General features: G+C 45.0%; 1 long non-coding RNA gene across 1 annotated transcript in view; it reads left to right on the plus strand.

Moving 5' to 3' along the window:
- LOC139791316 (uncharacterized) overlaps positions 1-19,716 on the plus strand; it is a 61,635-nt gene that overhangs the window by 38,308 nt on the left and 3,611 nt on the right. The window lies entirely within an intron of this gene.

Consider the following 19,716-nt stretch of genomic DNA (forward strand, 5'->3'; position numbering starts at 1 on the left):
GCTTGAAATTTTTTACTAACCAGTTGATAACTTAAATATTTGGTGGGCACCACTTTCTTGAAATACTTGGTCACCATCTTGGACACTAACCTGACAGTTTATTGCTGAGGTGCCTCAGTTATTTCAAAAGGGGTTAAGCTCTTTTTTTTTTTTTTTTTTTTTTTTTCAGTTAACAGGAACCACAGATGATTTACTGTGGGTATGTCTTGCATTTACATCTGTATCCTGCTAGGATGTGTTGCAGTTTAATCACTGTGGGTTTTTTCTCACACTCTTCAAATCTTTCTGTGGAAACATCACACTGCAGCCTTAGCAGGAGCAGTTCAGTAGAGCAAATGGTCTTGGCTTGAAAGTCTCAGCTTCTGCTTTACCTGGGGCTGTCAGCCTGGGAAACAGATAAAATACATCTCTGAAATCAGTTGTCAGCAGGAGTAGGAGCACACTCAAGAGATTATTCCTTCTGATACATAAACAAACAGCGTCAGTCCCTAGGAACTGTGGTTCCATAATGAGCTTTAACCACCTGAACATGTGGGATATATAAAACTAGTGGCTAAAACCTGTGTCAGGCTCTCACTGTGTCCTTTTGAGGAAAAACCCCTTGTGTTGTAGGAAGCTGGACATGCGTTTGTTTTGATACCTTCTGTGTTTAAGCTGAGTCTTTCCACTGCCTTTTAGACACAGGTAAGGCCAAAATAATTTGTATATTTGTGCCTCACAAAATTTAGTGTTATCAGGTTTACTGTTTCAGTTTTTCCACAATCTGTTCATAAAGAGTGTCTGGCAAGAGCTGAATGCTGCTGCTGCTCTCCTTTTCCTGTTTTTATATGTCTCATAAAACACTCATGTCTGCCAGCAGCTGAAGACTGCTGAAGACTAAGCAGCACAATCAAGGACAGATTTATATCCCAAATCTACAGATTTGTATGGAGATTCTGGAATTTTAATTTCCAAACATTTACTGTTGTGTGTAACAGGCTGAGAACTGGTGGAGAGTGTGCTTGTTTCACTCATCCACAGTTGAGCAGCCTAAATCAATATTTCCAAGAGGTGTGAATAGGAGTTTTCATTGCAATTACAAGTGTGCTCTGAAAACTGTGAGTGGTGACAGAAGCAGAATTCTTCATAGCTGGGGCTGGATATGTATTTTGCCAGGATTCAAAAACAACCCTACCAGGAGATGAAGAGAATAATAACAATGGAATGCCAGATTATCTACCACTACCTGCCCCTTCTCTAGCAGTAAAGAAAAAAAAAAATATAATTTGGGGTGGTTTTTGAGAGACTTGTATTTTCAGAAATATGTCTTTTGGATGTTGTCTGGTGGCAGAGTCATGCAGCAAACTTGTATATTCCACCTGTGACATTTTGCATAAAAATGTCATTTGGACACTCAGGGTCACTTAGGGATGGGTGCTATGCTCTCAGAAACTTCGGAGATAGAAGGAGCACAGTGAAAGTTTTGAAATGGAAAATCTTTTGTATTCAAGCTCTTGGATAAAATTATCCAAAATAAAATCTTGGATAAAATTCCTGGCTTCTCCAGGAATGGTTTGAGTGGAATGATGTGGTTCATCTCCATGCTTGTATCTTTAACTAACTTGCCAGATCTCATTTGGCTTGAAGTTTTGAACTGAGCTTTCTTTCATATCACAGTTACCAGTTGGGGGAAAGTGCCTTAGAGTACACAGATGGATAGGATCATCTCTTCTGTGGTTCCTGTGACTTTGCTGGAGCTAAACCAAGGTTACTTTACTCCACAGGTGCACAAATTTTTTTTTTTTTTTTTTTTCCTTGCCTGGTGCTGCCACTGGCAGAAGCCGCAAGAGTCCTTGACTATGTGCCAGGCCACCCACCAAGGTGAAGAGGGTTGCATAGTTGTGCTTGCACAACTCTCTGTTACACCTGCAATGCACACTCATCACTCCTGGATCTCCTTGCACCATTCTTCCTGTCACAAGTTACTTTTAGTGGAATTAGGTATATGTTGCAAAGGCACTTTGGGTCTGGACCTCTTTTGTGCTTTTTTAAGGTATTTCCTTTGCACATTAAGTCTAAGCAGGGCTGTGTTAGGGTGGCAAGATCAAAATTGAAAACACCATGGGCTTCTCACTATGGCATCTCCTCTTTCAAAATTAAGAATTGCTTTGCCTCTGTATCATAATTTTAACTGGAAGCACCAAGCCAAGCAGGAAGAGTATTGCAGTGAGCCAGGCACAGTGCAAATGGCTATAGCTGTGTGTGTTATCAAGTATTACTGTGTTTTTTTCTTAATTAATGAAGGGGTTTTACAGGGTGGAAAACCCAATTATTTGTATTTTTACTGAACTAAATCAGCACCATTGTTATCAAACTGGAAATGAGAGTGAGGACATTGTAGCAATCATGTTTCCACAGGAAGCAAGTGATGTGAAGGTTTTGTCTGGTTACCCAAAGTGTGACTATTCAGTTGGGAATTGTATACACTCACATACACACGTATATTATCTGTATTGCCTATTTTAGCATAATTAAATTGTTACCCTTCTACTACATCTCAATAGCTCATGTATAAACAGGTCAATTTGGCATATTAGGCTTTTTTCTGTGTGTCTTAGTCAGCAAGTAGGCATTTTCTACAAAAAAGTTCTGCTTAATGTGGTGAGAGCACATAAGACCTCATGCACTAGCTCTTCTGTTTTAATTCCTCTCTGACTTAAAAAAGATAAAATGTTTTCTTATAGACTTCTTAGTTTCTGTAAAGTGGGATAGACTAGGAAGTATTAACATTTATTCAGTTTACCAGTTGAAATTCCCAAGGTAGTTTTTGCATTTCTTATTATGAAGACTGATACAGGCAGCATGAGAAAATAATTGGTTGCTAAATGGCAAATTCTGATTTTTCTTCATATTGCTGTACTATGCTCAAAAACAATATGTTACAAAAAAAAAAAAAAAAAAAAAAAAAAAAAAAAAATCAAATCCATTTTCTCACAGTGCCATGCATCTTCATAGCTAAATGCTGACAAGCATGGAAACACCTGTGATAGCTCATTTAGCTTAATGATAATCACACCTTCAGCACTGATGATAAATCTGCCAGCTGAGTGAGACTGCACAGTACAAGCCATCAAAACCACCACTGAAGGACTCAGGGATGCATTGTTTTGTCTTCTCTTGTCCCTCATGCCCACATCTGTTTGTGGGCATCTTGTCTGTGATCCCATCAGACAAGGATTGGTAAACTTTGAACATTAAGCCAAGCTTCACAGGGAGCAGGATTGTGATAGAAGCCTGCTGAGGGTTGTTGCTGGAGAAATGAACTGTGAAAAAGTGTTTGATACTATGGCAGGGCAGCTGTAAATAGCCAGGAGCTCAGAGGTTCCAGTTATGTAAAGGGATATAAGCCATCCCCTTGGGTTACTTCTCATGTCCTCTGCTCACTATATATTTTTACAGTACCTAGAACAAGGGGGGAGGTTCCTCCTTTGTTTTCTTTTCAGGAATTTTGATCAAAATGTGAGCAAGAGAGAAAGCTGCAGCCTGTTTTACCTGCAAAGTATACCTCTTGGGTCCACCTTGCCATCTGGGTTTGAGGCCAAGAGGGCCTCACTCCTTGTTGTGCTGGAGGGGCTGAGGCACAAGCCTCCCTGTAGATTTTTAGAGAGGGGAACTAATCTCCCTTTCTTTTTGTCTGAGGAGATTATTTCCTCCTTGCCTTTCTCCCTTTTCTTTAACAGAGAATCACAGAATCATAGAATTGGCTGGGTTGGAAGGGACCTCAGAGATCATCAAGTCCAGCCCCTGAACACTTTTCAACTATTCTTTTCAATTACTATTCTTTTCAATTACTATTCTTTTCAACTGCTGCTTGTGTGGTGGGTCATCTGTTTTGTTTTGGTGGGGTTTTTTGTTTGTTTGTATTGTTTTTTTTTTGTGGGTTTTGTTTATTTGTTTGATTGGTTTGGTTTATTTTGTTTTGGTTTTTCTTACTTGCAGGCCAGGCAGTCCTGCATGCTCCTGCAGGACATCCCACCTGCCTGCCTGCCTGCCTGGGCAAAGGCTCAACACCTTCCATTTTTGCCCAGGCTCTTCCTTGTGCCACACAGGGCTCCAGATAGCAGTGTACAATCAAAACATCCTGATCTGTGGTAATCAGGAGTGGTGAGGGCCTCTTGTTTTGAGCTCCTGGTAATCTCTGAGGAGTGCAGAAACGGTGGTGGAGGAAGGGTAGAAAAAAAAAAGAGAGCACCAAGTGGAAAGAATAATAAGAGAAGGAGGAAAAACAGCTGTAAAAAGGCATGTTTGTGATTGTGTTCTGGTGGTGATGGGAATCCTGAGCAAAAACAACTCTGGTGAGTTATAAATGTGTTGCACCCATGCAACATCCCTGCTGCCTGGCATCTCCTCTGGCTGTGCCCCTGCAGCTTTCATTCCACGAGTGGCCTGTGGGCTACCCAGCAGTCTGTGCTGACAGAGGGGTGAGGGGGAGCCAGGAGGCTGCCAAGCACCTTTTTTAAATCTCTCCTTTGGGTTTTCATTCTGGGATCAGCATGCCAAGACATAACACACCCATCCTGGGAGGTCAAACTTGTGTTTTGCTGAGGAGCGCTTCGGTCTGCCTGGAACTGTAATGATGCCACAGGAGCCCTTCCTGTAAGCTTGTGGGCACCTGCTTAACTTGAGCCTCTGTTGGGAAAGAAGGAAGAGAAATAAAGCTCACTCTGAGACCCTTACTGAGAGAGGGGGTCCCCACCCTGAGTCCAAGCTCCGGGGTCCAAAGTGGAGGTGGTGGGGTAACTGGAGCACCACTCCGGGGAGCTCAAGCGGCTGTCACCAGGAGCTTCACCAGGGTGCCCTAGAGCTGATGGCCTCTCATCACTGCAGCACCAGGAATACCCTGTGGAAGGTGACAAATTGCATAGCTGCTGCTGTTGCAGCTTTGGGGCTGCACAAAGGGGAGCTGGCGTGTGGGGAAGCTCCAGGCTGCTGCTCCCCATCATCCCACACACGGTGGCAACCGGTTTTGCCGGCTGGGTTGTTTACACTCCCTCCGTTCGCAACAACAAAGGCTGAAAATATTTCCCATAACGTTTGTTTGCTGTTCTCTGCAGAAGAGTCATGGTTTATTTTTACAGCGAGCTTCCACTTCGAAAAGCACCTTCCTGTTTGCTTGATGTTCCTGCAGCGGCAGAAGAATACACGCCTGTCCAGCCCTTGGAGGGTAAGGGGAGATGTGACTCCAGAGAAACACTGCCCGACGCATCTGGAGGCACGCTCTCTGCTGATTCATTTAGTTGATGGCTCAGAAGAAAAGCCCTTTGTATACAGATGACTGAATAGCAGCCAATGTATCGTGAAGTAAAAGTCACTGCCTTTTTTTTTTTTTTTTTTCTCACAGACTAGGCTCCCCACCCTGCCAGAGCTGCTTTTCTGAGTCATTCGGCTGATTTCAAACGCAGTTTTAAAATTTGTGTACACAAAGGGAGGAAATGGAAAGGGAATCCCCATCTCCCTGACTCCCCATAGGGGAGGGAGGCTGCGCTGCTCCCACAGGAAAGCCCCTGCATGGGGGGGGAGGGAGGAAGAGTGAGGAATGTTTGCAGGAATATGCGTCTACCGTGGTTACAAAACAACTAAATAAAGGTGCAAAAGAGCGGCTGAAGTGGGAGGATACACAGAGGAGGTAGAAGTGGGCAGCGGGAGGGGATGCTGTGTGGGCAAGGGGGAAAGGCTGGTGGGGAGCTCCGTGGTTATGTTAGAGCTGTGCAAGCCCAGCTGTGTCCCGTCGCAGGTGGCTACAAACCAGGAGTGCGGTGAGAAATGGGCTTAATTCCTCTCTGACTGAAGTCCCTACAAAATTAAATAGTTTCTACGCCAAGCCTGAGCCGGCCCGATCGGGTGGACGTGGCGCTCAGCCTGGAGCTGTAGGAGAAGACTCTGTGGGAAAGAGCAAAATCCTTCTTCTGCCAGAGGATGCTTGGCTATGATAAAACAGAGACTCCAGCAGCATCACTGGCATTGCGAGAGGAAGGTGACCGCGTCTGTGAAAAGCAGGAGACAGAGGTCCTACGGGGGTTTAAAGCATTCTTTTGCTGCTTTTGGCAATGGCCTATTCAGCAGGCTTGGCTTTAGTGAAAGCTGTTTTTAGGAGCATTTGCTCTGGAGCCTGAGTGGGTTCCAGTCTGGTGGGCAAGGCTCCTCCTGCCAGCAAAGCTCTGGGTGAATGAGTGTGCTGGACGTGGTCTAGACCAACGCCTTCCCTTTTTGTGAAGCTCAGGCTGAGGGACTGGAAGAACAGAAAGAAAAAATTAAAAGAAAAAAGAAAAAAAATAAAAAGAAAAAAGAAAAATAAAAAGAAAGGAGAAAAGGAAAAAGAAAAAAAAAAGAAAAAAAAAATAAAGAGGAGGAGAGGGGACTTGTTCTGCACTAAAAAGTGACTGTATAAATGTGATGCTGCCAAATAAAATACTCAAATAAGAACTGCTTCTGTCTAACCTATTGGATCTGCAAAACCCAGCCTAGGCAGGGGAAAAATTTCTAAGGTGCCCTGAGCCCACATATCAACTAAATTAAGTTTCTGGTTCAGGAGCACCTTTTGGCCTCAAAGGCATTTGCACAAAATTAGCCACAACATAGTTTTACTAACGTAAAGCACGGAGCTTTATCTGGAGGGGTGCAGAGGCACGTGTGGAACGCTCTAGGATTTTTTTTTAAACTGGCAATTACACACAGGATGGAAAATACCCTGCTCAGAACAGAGCCAGCAGGCAGCAAAGAAAACCAACTTGGAGACTTTACACAGAGTGTAGCCAGTGTAAAGTGCAGCCAGTGACGGGCAGCAATAACAGGGGCTTGCATGGTCACGTTTTAAAGGGTAGAACAGCACTTTAAAGAGGGCAAATATTTCACCTCAAAAATGCAGAAAAATTATGTCAATTAATAGAGATGAGCATTAAAAAATTAAGAAATGCTGCTGTGAATTTCAGGCAGCCTCTTTTGTGCCTGTGCATTATAATAGGTGACCTTGTAACTCAAGACTATTTTTAGCGCAGAACCTCTGTCTCAGACAGTGAGTAGGTAGGTAGTAATTTGGATATTTTTTAGCCTTTTCAGCGAGTGAGTGACCGAGGCTACTGAGGCTGTACTTCATGTAATCTTAATTCTTCACTGAACAGTTAATAATTTCCATGGGACATTTTCATGATGCTCATCAATACTGTTTGTCGGTGTCCCACAGACATTCAAGTATTCATATTAACACCCTGCAGGAATAGGGAGCATTATTACAATTCTCTTCTTCATCCTCACTTTACAGCTTGGGAAGTCATGCACAAAAATGTTTAAGTTCAAAAATACATACTGGCAATGGACTGAGAAAATAGAGGCATAATTCTCCAGGAGGTGAAATGTTTTATCTTACAGACTTCAGGTGCTGTCGTGGGGGCCCAGCATCCCAGCAAAACTAAAAGCACTTTACCTACTACACTCAGAAAACGAGGAATACAGCAAGACCAAAGTGCCCCACATCACTTTGGGCCTGAAGCAGGGCAACATCAGTCTATCTCCATCATAAGACCATTCTTTCTCTTCCTTGAGCACCTTGATTAGGTCATTAGCACCTCAAATCTGCCAAAAAAGAAGCACAGATCCTGCAGATATATATCACAATGTGTATGTTAATTAGAAATTTCCTCCATGCTTTTCATATCAGTCTTAATGGCATGTATTCTCTGCTCGTGTTTGTTTATTTGTTTGCTGTTTGTTGATTTTGGTTGGTTTTTTTGGGTTTTTTCGGGGGGGTGGGTAGGTTGGGGTTTTTGTGTGCTTGTTTAGTTTGGTTTGGTTTTAGTTGACTTTTTTTTCTAAATACATGACAAAAGCGACAGTCCATACAGGGTCAAACTGACACATAATGATTGTCAGAAGGTTGGATGCTTTGATTTCATCAGTTGAGCCAAAAAGCCAGGTGATGGACCCTTTTGTAGTGCCAGTGTTGAAGCTAGAAGAGGATTTTATATCTCTTAGTCTGATCTCCTGTACACCCCTACCATTACATTTTCTCCCAGATATTATCTGTTGCTGTCATTACCCACATCTTGTTGAACTTGCTCATCTTTGTATACCTGTGCTGTGCATCTGCTTTCCCCACTCTGTTTCTGATGCCTTTCCTCCATCCCTAGTTTTTCTCCCTTCCTGTACTTTTCAACTTCATTCCTCCAGATGCAGCCTTGTTTGTCACACACCTGGGGGAAGCTCTCGATGCTACTTGTAACAAACACTGGGAATGGTTTTATTGCCTTCTTTTAAAATGATGCTGGAAAGGGGAGTGAGGGTGGAAAGAGAATATGGTGTCCTCAGTCCCTACTCATCCATTTAGGGGTCCTGTGGCTGGGGCTCTCCCACAGGATTTTGGAGAAGTGCTTCCAGCTCTGTTACTGCCTGGTTGCTTTGAGGATTGGCAGAAAGAAAGAGGTCACTGGCTACTCTGGGATTTTTCATTTTTCTGTTGAAACAAAACGAGGAAAATCAAAGAGGTCCCAAAGGAAGGAGCAGAACACTCCCTGTACCATCCTGGGGATGCAGAGGCCCAGCTGTACTAAGTATTTCCTTATAAAAGAGGTCATTGTGTAAAATGCACGAATGCTCTTGGAACTGCTCTCTCTTTTCTCCCAGCTCCACGAAGGGCTACAGCCACTGAGCTGCAAAGTCACACATCTCACTGAGCATCAAGCTGTCCTGTGTATTGCAACACCAGGACAGCAATGAAGGTGTGGGCATGAGAAGACCTCCTGTCATAGCTGCAGCCCTGCGAGACGTTCCTGCATCACCTGGCACGTTTTGCTGTGGTATCATGGGCAGTTTCTACAAGAACTTGGCAACACCCCCGAGTTTTACAGTGTGATCCTGTCAAGTCTGCTGTGGAGTATTTAGTATCAAGCTGAGAGAATTAACATGAAACAGTTAACAAGGAGGGCTGACTAGAGATAGAACTTCAAGGCTGTCTACCAGGGCATACAAAACCAGATCAGTAGGGTTTACACCGAAAATGCACCTCTTGAGATGCATAGTCAGGCACCTGGGATACCAGTAAGAATCCAAAAGCCTTTCTCCTTGGATGGATGTCACAGTTTAGGCTCAGCTGGTACCAACCGGGCCTCCACTTGCTCATCTCCCACCCTCACCTGGGGACGAAGGAGAAAATCCACCCAGAGGCTCATTAACTGAGACATGGACAGGGAGGTTTTCATTCCTAAGTTACTGGAACAGGCAAAAAGCAGACAGGGTCAATTTGGGAAGAAAAAACCCAAAACTAATTTAATCTGCAAGGAGAAAGAAAAGACATGGCCAGATCTTAAGACGTTCTCCCCCTGACCCCTCCGTTCTCTCCAGGCCCTGGTCACTTCCCTGCTGCCTCCCCCTCAGGGCACAGGGAGGGGCAGGGGGGGTTCAGGGTCAGTTCCCCACACGCTGTTTCTGCTGCTCCTTCCTTCGCAGGGTGAGGACTACTTACGTTCTTCCCCCACTTCAACGCGGGGTCCCTCTCATGGGAGAGTCCTTCAGGAACCCCTGGGACATGAGTCCCTCCCACAGGCGCAGTCCCTCAGGAGCTGCTCCAGCCCGGGCTGCACACAGAGTCACGGCGGCTGCGGGAGCAGTCACCTCCCCTGGTACGGGGTCTTCCATGGCTGCAGATCCACATCTGCCCCTCCCTGTGATCCTGCACAGGCTGCAGCTCCATGTCAGCTCACCTGAAACACTTCAGGGGCTCCAAATCCACATTTACCCTTCAGGGACAACTCCACCGTGCTCCTCCATAGGCTGCAAGGGGACAGCAGCCATCTCACCATGGGCTGCGGCAAAATCTTTGCTTGGGCACCTTTCCCTCTTCTTCTTCACTGGCCTCAGTATCTTTTCTCTGGTATTGCTTGCTCTCACCTCTTCCTCTCCTCCTTAGGTCTCTTTTCTATATTTTGCAGTTTCGTTTCCCCTTCCATGAATATTTTTCACAGAAGCCCATCCAGCTTCCCATATCTGCTTGGCCTCAGGCAGATGTGGGGCCAGAATTGGAACCAGGGGAGCTTCCAGCAGCTTCTCACAGGAGCCAACCCTGTGGTCCTCCTGCTTCCAAAACCAGGACAATGCCCCTAGCTCTGAAGGAGCCCAGAGCAGTGCCTGGACACTGAGAGACTCCCAGGCAGGAAAGGCTGGGAGCAGTGGGGGAGGCTGATGCAGGTTAACCACTGACTCAGATTGCCCTTCATGGTTTCTTCACTTGCAGCCTTGTGTTCCCACACTCCTCCTACAGAGAGCAAGCGTTACTCTAAGTCTCTCTAGAGACATTCTTTTTGTGTTTCATTGCAATGCCCGGGGGTGGCAGGGGAAGAGACTAGGGGAAGCTGAAGGAAACAAAAAAATTCACAGGGTGTTGTCCTGCCAGCAGCAGTAAATGGGAGCAGAAAGCTATTTGTAGGCGTGCCTGAAAGAGTGGTACCTCAGGACATGTTTCAGTAGCCTGGCTGCTCCAGGCTGGGCTGTGGCAGGTCTGATGCTTTCAGGTTTTAGCTCATCAGGTTTTCCTCCACAATAATGTGTGTTCCATTTGCACAAAGCTGATGGTAGAGCTGTGCTTTGGATCTGGGTGAACCTGAGCCTCAAGAGGGCTGAGAAGACCAGGTCACCTATACCCCATGCCCAACCAGTAACACATGGGGTAGTAGTTAGAGCACTCCTCTAGGGAGAGGGGCATGCAGGATGCATTCCCTGGCCTCCTGAGGGAGCCTGTTGTTTAAAAAGGCCCTTCTGCTTTGTCCTTGAGAAAATTTGCCTCTGGAGTATTTACACCATGCTCCATCCTCCAGGTGTGTCACAGATAGAGGAAACCTTCTATCTTCTTGGAGAAGCCTTCCCACACAGGAGAAACCTTCCCAGGGAGGCAGCTGAGGCCATCTCCTCCTGAGGGGACAGCCTTGGGCAACCACCCAATTCAGCTCTGACCAGGCTGAGAAAATTTGGCTTGCATTAAGGCACACCTCTTGTTCTGAGGAAAGTGATTACTTGATGATTACCTGAAGATTTTAAGTGTATGTGTGGCTAAGTGTAGGCAAAGTTTTTGAGCTTTGCACTGCTAGTCCTTGGGACATGCTTAGGTGCCCTTTGGTGGCTTCAGCTCCAGGTCTAGCAGAACTATACAGATGAAGGACTCTCCCAGAAGCCTACACTTTGGTGCTGTTGTCTTTACTAAAAAGCCATAGGCGCATCTCTAACAAAATGCAGAAGCCAACTGTGACTTTCAGGCACAGCCTCCCAGACAGCAGCTGTATTTCAGCTATATGGTTGCTGGATATTTTTGGGATTTTTTTTTAAACAAAAGAAAAAACATTAGCAAAACAACATTTTTTTCCACTAAGCTCATTGTTGGCAATAAAATTGAAAAAACCCTCAACTCTGTTTGCTGATACTTCAGTTCATATAAAAAAAAAACAGCCAACATTCAGCTTGAGGCAGGAGGCACAAAAGCCCAGACACTTGAACTCTGTCAATGATAAAGCACTGATAACAGGATCCAGTCACACAAAGAGTGAAAGAATAGCTATTACCAGCTGCAGGGCGAATTTTACAGGTAAAAGTTACATGCATTATAAACAAAATATGTATAGAAAGAAAACCTGAACATTTTTAATAAAAATCCTCCCCAGGAATAAGATGGGACCTTTGCCAGCAAGGCAGAGGGAGGGAAGCTTCTCTCATGGTGTAACAAGATGCCATCAGCAGTAAGCCAAGGGCTTCCTGTGCTGGGAAGGGATGCAGTAGCTTGCACCCACACAGCTAAAAAAGCAGAGGAAGCAGCTCACAAGATACGCTGAACAGGCTCAGGAAGGGGAATTGATGGCAGCAAAAAAAGGGCTCTTATTAATTGTCAAGTCAAGGGTGGAGCCAGGCTGGCGCTGGAAAAGAGGAGATGCTTACTCCTTCTAGTGGACCTTGGCATGCTGGATTATCAGTCCTTGATGGGAATGACTTTCCAAGTGGCATGTTTACTGGTTTCCCAGCTTCCTGCCCTGTTTCCACCTTCAGTTTTGTTTCTGTTTTCTGCCTTAAAGTCCTTGAGCATGGACACGCTATCCTTCACCAACCTTCAAAGTACCAAAGAAACTGTTTATTACTTTTCATCAAGTATAGTTCTTTTAGCCTTGGCTACCAGTGGGCCAGAGCCTCCCAAGGGAGAACCAAAAGGCAGAGCCTGCAGCTTCATTTCCCAGAATAAAAACCATGGCTGTGATGACTTTTTTTCCAGGCGACTGCCCTACATGGAAGATTTTCCCAGAATAGTACTGAGGCATTTTATCTATGTTTTGTGTACTTACTTCTGTCAGAAATGGATTGGCAAGTAGTCCACAACTGGCCCAAGTTTCCAGAAGGCCAATTTCAAGTAGGGCACTGCAGGTATCTGCAGGGAACTGTCCTGCTTAACATCTTCATCCATAGCCTCAAGGAGGCGTTGGAAGCCATTCTCCTCACTTTTGCAGTGGGACTGATCACACACTTGAGATCAGGGCTGTCATCCAGAGATAGGTAGGCTGGAGGAATGGGCCAACAGGGACCTTATGAAATTCAACGTAGATAACTGCAAAGCCCTGCATCTGGAAAGAAATAACACCATGGCCACAATAGAGGCTGAGAACCATCAGGCAGCAGCTTATATGGAAAAGCCATCGGGGTCTTTTTCCCCCCAAAGTAGGGCCAGCAAGATGATCTGGGAGTGTACCCCAGCAATGACAAAGGCAAACAGCACCCTGGGCAGCATAAAGCAGTGGAGCAAGAGAAGCTATTACCTCCAGCTTCTCAGTATCCATTAGATTGCTTCCAAAACTGTGTGGCCAGCTTTGCTATTCCCCCAGTATCCAAAAGGTACTGACAGGTTGGATGGGACCTTGAGCAACCTGATCTAGTGGAAGGTGTCCTTGCCCTTGCAGGGGGTTTGGATCTAGATGGTATCTAAGGTCCCTTCCAACCCTGGCCATTCTATGAAACTGGAGCAATGTCAGGGGAGGACAAAAAAGATGGACAATACTGGATGAAGCATATTCCCTGTGAGAAGATGCTCCCATGACATGGCTTGTTCAACTTGAAGAGATGATTTGCAGGGGGCAGGGCCATAGCTGCTTTCCAATACCCATAGGATGATTAAAAAAGGCAGAATCAGGCTCCTCACCATGGTGCCTGGTGAGACAACAGGCTTAAGTAGGAACAGGAGAAGTTCAAAATAAGGAAACACTTTCCCACCAGAACACCAGCCAAGCTGTGGACCAGGTTCCCTTAAGTGGCTGTGCAGTTTCCATCCTTGGAAGCTTTCACGATCAGATTAGGTAAAGCCCTGAGTAACTTGGTCTGACCCTGCTTTGAACAGGATATTAGACCTCCTGAGATCCCTTCCAAATAGAACTATGGTTCTATCCCCGTTCATAAAATTGTGGTTTTATGATCCTAATTATCTTTAAGCTTTACTGCCCTTATATCTTGAAGACTTTTACAGCTTCTGGTGTGAAAATCAAAGCATGCTGTGTCGCATATTTCTGCTTCTACAGGGAAAGACCTTTCTCATTAAAGCATGATTTTCATCAACAGGAGGACGGGACTTGACTCAGTTTCCCTTCTTCCAATTATTTACACAATTTACCACCTTTCTTTCTTTTCAAGAGCATTTTTGGTGTGTGCCACATGCAGGAACTCTCTGTGCAAGAGAGGGAGCGGGGTGGTGGCAAATCCCTTTCTGTGCCACACAGAGGCTGCATGCTTTCATCACTCCTAGAATTTTAAGAAGGAGGAAAAGTAAAAACACAATGAAAATTATTTTCTTCATCTAGTGGTTATGGTGATATTAATGGCTGGAGGTCTGTTTCCCCATTCCACAGAGCAGCAGCTCTGTAAAAGCAGGGGTGCCTAGGGAGTTGTAGACTCTTGGTACTGTAAAGCAGGATGAGAAACTGTCCGTAGGACTCATGCTGCAAACATGGTATTTTATCATCCAAAACAGACGCAACGATCGCTGTGGTAAGAGTTTGACTGGACACAGAAGTGCAGCAACATTCTTCATCTTGGCTGATAAAACATGAGTATGGGTCCCATCTCACCCTTGTGATACGATTTTTTTTCTTTCCCCAAATTCACCCTACTATTAACACCAAGACAAGGAACACTGTAGTGGCTAATCTGGAATTAACCTTTCCCTTCTCTCCTTTCCCTCCTCACACACTTGGCAAAGGCAGCCACGGTGCTGTGGAGCAGCCAACCCTCCCCACAACACAACAGAGCTGCATGGCTTTAGGGGCCTGGAGTCCAGCTGAAAACAGAGACAGACCTCACTGCCATGCCTGAAGAATAAAGATTTTTGTCTTCACTTGCACACAGAATAAAGTCACAGAGTACAACAAAGGAGTAACTAGTTCCATACAAGGAGGAGCAAGGCAGTAACCTTTATTGAACACCCACGACCACTTTTAATATCTGTCTGTGTTTACACTATGCCCTAAATAGCCTGCAAGAAGACCAAGTCACAAATTACGACTTGCTGATTACTAGGCCTGTCTCTCCTTTTGCATTCCTGATGGTGGGATGTAACCTGAAATACTGAGATCTCTGCCTCCCTCCTGGAAACTCACTCTGCATCTTGACTGTGAGGGCAACCAAACACCCTCCCTCCAGGAGGTCAAGGAACTTTCTCCTCCCTCTCTACTCTGCCCTAGTGAGACCACATCTGGAGTACTGTATCCAGTTCGGGGCTCTCCAGTTCAAGAGGGAACAGAGATGCATATACCAGAGTGTCCAGTTGAGGGCTATGAGGATGATCAAGGGACTGGAACATCTGTCATATGAGGAAAGGCTGAGAGACCAGGGTTTGTTTAGCCTGGAGAATGGAAGGCTGAGAGGGGATATTAATGTTTATAAATATCTGAAGGGTTGGTGTCAAGAAAAAGGTGTCAAGAAAAAGGTGCTACCCTCTTTTAAGGGGTTCCCTGTGATGGGCCAAGAAGCAATGAACATAAGCTGGAATATAGAAGTTCCACTTCAATATCAAGAAAAACATTTTTTTACTCTGTGACAGAACATTGGAGCAGGCTGCCTAGAGCTGCTGTGGAGTTTCCTTCTCTAGTCTTCCAAGACCCATCTGTGGATGTGTTTCCATCTCAAATGCCCCAGATGATCCTGCTTTGGCAGAGGGGTTGGACTCGATCTCCAGAGGTCTCTTCCAACCCTTACCATTCTATGATCGAGGATCTTTAAAGCTATTCTTTTAATTACAAACCTCAAAATAAGGCGAGACCATGGGTTTGGAAAGGGCTGCCAAGTGCTCCCTGCTCTTCCCAGGAGCAGAGGTGGTGCCTGTGTGAGCTGAAGGAGCAGCCTGCAGCAGAGCCGAAAAACCTGTCCTGTGGTGTGACTATCCTGGCTGCCCTTCCCCCCATGCCTCTCCTCAGACAGAGCCACAGAGCAACATCTTGAGATGCAAAAATTTTTTATCCAGAAGGACGTGCCACGTTAATGTTTTGAAGGAAGAAACTTTGCTAGCAGGACAGAGCAGCAGAAGCGCAGCGCTCCAGTGTGTGGCAAGGAAGGGACAAAATGCCAGCACTAAGAACAAGGCATAAAAGGTCACTTCTCAGCCACAGCCTGAATATCTATTGAACATGAAATGTGCTGCTAGAGAAGAGAAGCATTCAATGTGCCATGAATGGCTGCCTTGTGGATTCATTCTGTAGGAGCCACGCATGTGGCAGCCTGGGTCCAGTGGTGGAAAAATCTCACTAACCTATTTTTATCATTGCCAGCGAAGTCTGGCAACTGTCTAGATGTTCTAGGTTCATTTAAAAGCAACTTTTGATAGGGTTCAAGGTCCTCACCGCTGACAGTTCAAATTAGGTCATTTCCTCAGAGCTGCCAGCAGGCAGAAACTGAAGAGGTGGCTATTTTATAATCATTATAATTATACAGTGGCCATAGGCATAAACCACCCTCTAAACATAGCAACCCAACAAAACTCAGCTTGTGCTGTGCTAAGTTAGTGCTTGCACATGTGCTTCTTAGTCAGGGAAGCAATTCTCATCCAGAGACAGCATCCCCTGGCCCCACGGGATGTCTCTCCTGGGCACCAGCAGCAACAGGGACTTGTTTATTCTGGTGCAATGCACCTGGCTCCTTGCACAGCTTCCAGGGCTATGTAGCACACCTGTGTCCTCAGACCCTCACCTGCCTTCATGTTATCTGCCTACTGGTGGTGAAAAATATGGAAAACAAGCTTAAAAAATAATAATAAAAAAAAATCTAGTACTTAGGAAAGAGCCCTGCATTGCTGGCATCATTTACAGCCAGAGGCTTCCTAGGCAACAGTCTCTGCAAAGACTTGCAAGTGCCTGCCTTCTTGTTAAGAAAACTGCATCTGACTCACATTTTCACTGGGATTTTTGCCTCCACCACTTTTTCCTCAGTTCCCCCCCCCCCCCTCCCCCGCCTCTTCCCTCAGTGCAATTGCTCTGAGCTGTCTGCTGCAAAGTTTGCTTGGACTTACAAGTTCAACTGCAAAATAAAAGAGTGATGTAAAAGCAGTTCCTAAAAACTGCCTGCAAGCACTTTGTATTCTTTTCTCCTGAAGGGTGAAGAGGGTGGAGTACAGCCCTGGATGGGACAGCCCATCAAAACAAATCCAGGCTTTTCTGTCTACTGGAGAAATGCCTTTGCAAGTTCTTTCTGCAGTCACCCAGCAGGTAACTACATCTTCCCCTTATGCAAATACATCTGCCCATTATGAGTAAGCCTCTTAATTGCAGAAACGTAGTGAGAATGTGGTCTGATGGATTTACATTTTTAAGTGCCTGAAAGGATAGGATTTATATCCCCTCCCCTAGCACACCCCCCCCCCTCAAAAAAAAAAAAAAACAACAACCCAAACCAAATATGTTAGGGTCACACCTTTCTTTCCATTATTGACAACTTCTTCCCACATCCATCCCACACCGTCTCAACATTTCATGGGCTTGCTGTAATTTTTTACTTGTACTCACTTGTGGTGCTGGTGTACAATTCCTGTTAAATGACAATGTGCTGCAGCACAGATGATTTTCCCAGCTCCACCTAAAGCAGGAAGTTATTTTTCAGCAATAAGCCTTGTCCCTGTGGGCAAGTCAGGCTCTCCCTGCCTTGGTGCATGTTCCTTGGACATCATTGACCATGCAGGTAGCTTGGGACTCTGTTCTCGAGGCTAACTCTGATTTTCTAAGTCTATTAATCTTTCTTCTAGCACAATTAGCTCATAGATTGCCAAATCCAGCCTTCCTCAGACCTTTCTAAGTCCTTGCCCCTTAGTCAAACATTTTCTTAAGCTTACAACAATAGATACATGATTTCCTGGTGCAAACTCCCATATTCTGTATGCGCTATTATTTTTCCCCCCTGTCCTTGGCTAGTTTACAACATATAAATAACCATATCCTTTGGTGGTTTGGCTTTATCTTCCTTTGTTTTCCTCAGAGCAGAAGACAAGGGGCACCCCTGACAGCAGTCTCAAAAGCAACACAATTCAGGGCCCAAAGATGCTCACCCATCCACACAAGCCAAAACCCAGCAGCAACCTGTGAGCTGCCTGTGCCACATGTGTCTCACCAGTATAACAATTTCAGCCTTGGTTTGTTACCCATTTAACAGCCCTATGGGCAGTGCTTTATGTCAGTGTCTGCCACAGGACTTACTCCCATGACCAGTTATCTCTTTCACTATCCTAATCCAAGCAAGTGTCTAGACCAGGACTTCTCAGATCCCACAGCTCTTTGGTATCCACAAGCAATTCACATACTTAAAGTAGTGCCACAAGACACCTACATTAAGCAAATGTAGTCCAAATGACTAGCAGTACCTGTGTTTAATGAAGAAATCTGCCAATGTCTGGAAATAAAGCAGCTTAAGACCTTATCCCTTCTGAAGTGGTTTCTCACATTCCAAGCAGGCTTTAAGGCTTTAGCAGTTACACCTTTCTGTTTATTGATGGGACAGCAATTGTGGCATAGAAAAGGCAAAAGTATTTTACTTTTTTTTTTCTTCACCCTATCTATTCATCCCAACAGGCATTACCTCCCAACTCTATGATAATATTTCCCTGCTCATTTTTGCCAAGCAAGAATACTTGCTTTTATGCAGGCCCATCAAACCAGGACAGACCTCTTCCTAACATGGATCCTCACCATGTCTCAACACTTCTCTCCCACTCCCTTCACAAGCATTACACCAGCATGAGTCACTTTTGCCACAGCACATGCATGGACATAAAATCACCAACACTGTCCCAAATAGTCCTTTCAGTATTGCAATTCCCCCATTCCTGCTTTCCAGAAAATCATCCCTTTTTTTTCACCTGAGCCTTTATGTATTATTTCCAGTCCCCTCCTGCTCGATTCCTCCCATCAATCCTGACCTAACAGGAAGATGAGAACTCACTTTCTGCTTGGGCAGTGATGCACGCACAGATTTTTAGGGCTGCCATATCCAAGAACTGAAGTCTTCTGGAATTTCAGTCACAGGTGTTACTTGTAAAGTAAAACTAATCATCTTTCAGCTCATCAGCATTCATTACTAATTACTCATCCCAGGCTAGCTTGCAGATCTTTGTATGACCACAACCAGGTTTTGCAACTGTAGTCACATTCCTGCTTAAGGGAAAGCAATATTCAAGTAATAAACAGTAGCTCTTTCTTCTCTGATAACAGGCTTACCCATTTGTTGATTACTCAGAAGCAGCAGCTACACATCCATGGTGTTCAAAAAGGAACAAAGATTGGGCTGCAGGACTTAGAAATACGGTGTTGAAGGGGACAGTTAGAGGCACGAAATGCCACAGTAAACATTGTGAGTAAGGCAGCAGTGTTGCAAGGTAAAAACTGATTCCCAGGAAGCCCCTATCCAACTTCCATAGAAAGCAGCAAGAGGAGACACTATAAACTTAAGTCTTCTTCTGTTGACTTGGATGCCAGTTAGAGATCTTCCTCCCTAGACATCACCAAAACCCATCTCGTGAGCAGAGATACTGAGCCTGGGGCTTAATTCTTGTCCCCTTAGTTACAACCTACTGCATTTTCTCAGACATTGCCCAACACTGCTGCTGCTAAGATTACAGCTCAATGTTGGCAAACCTGAACACATGCACCATCATGGAGCAAGAGAACCAAGTGCAGTGAGCTTTCATTATAGCAGAGAGCAATTCATCCCAGCTCTTTCAGGTGCCAGGCTCAGCTTCATGATGCCCAGACTCATACAGCTGACAAATGCCATGTACCAGTTCTGCAAGAGCTCAGGGAGACATGGTAGGTCTTAAATTCCCATATGAGATTAGAAACTTTCCCTCCAGGCTCCTTCATATATCTAAGGAAGAAAATTAGATCAACATCCTTCTGAGGTCATTCTAGTCTCTCCAAGATGCACAAAAGCATGATTACCATTACACTTCTTTGCAATGCAGATTACTTTTGTTTTTTTCAGAAGCCTCATGAACATAGAATAGGGCAGTGCATTAGAGGAGCACTGTATGGTTTGCATAGCCCCTTAGACAAGTGACAATTACAACCCGAAGCTGGGCAACACATCTGTGTTTTAGTTCAGAGCTATAACCAGAGCCTGAACCTCAAGAATTCTGGTATTTCTCACAGTAAATACCAACCTCCTTCCAAGAGCAACGTGGGAACCAACAGAGAC

The sequence above is a fragment of the Heliangelus exortis genome, chromosome 1 (genome assembly GCF_036169615.1).
Source record: "Heliangelus exortis chromosome 1, bHelExo1.hap1, whole genome shotgun sequence".
Classification (NCBI taxonomy): Eukaryota; Metazoa; Chordata; class Aves; order Apodiformes; family Trochilidae; genus Heliangelus; species Heliangelus exortis.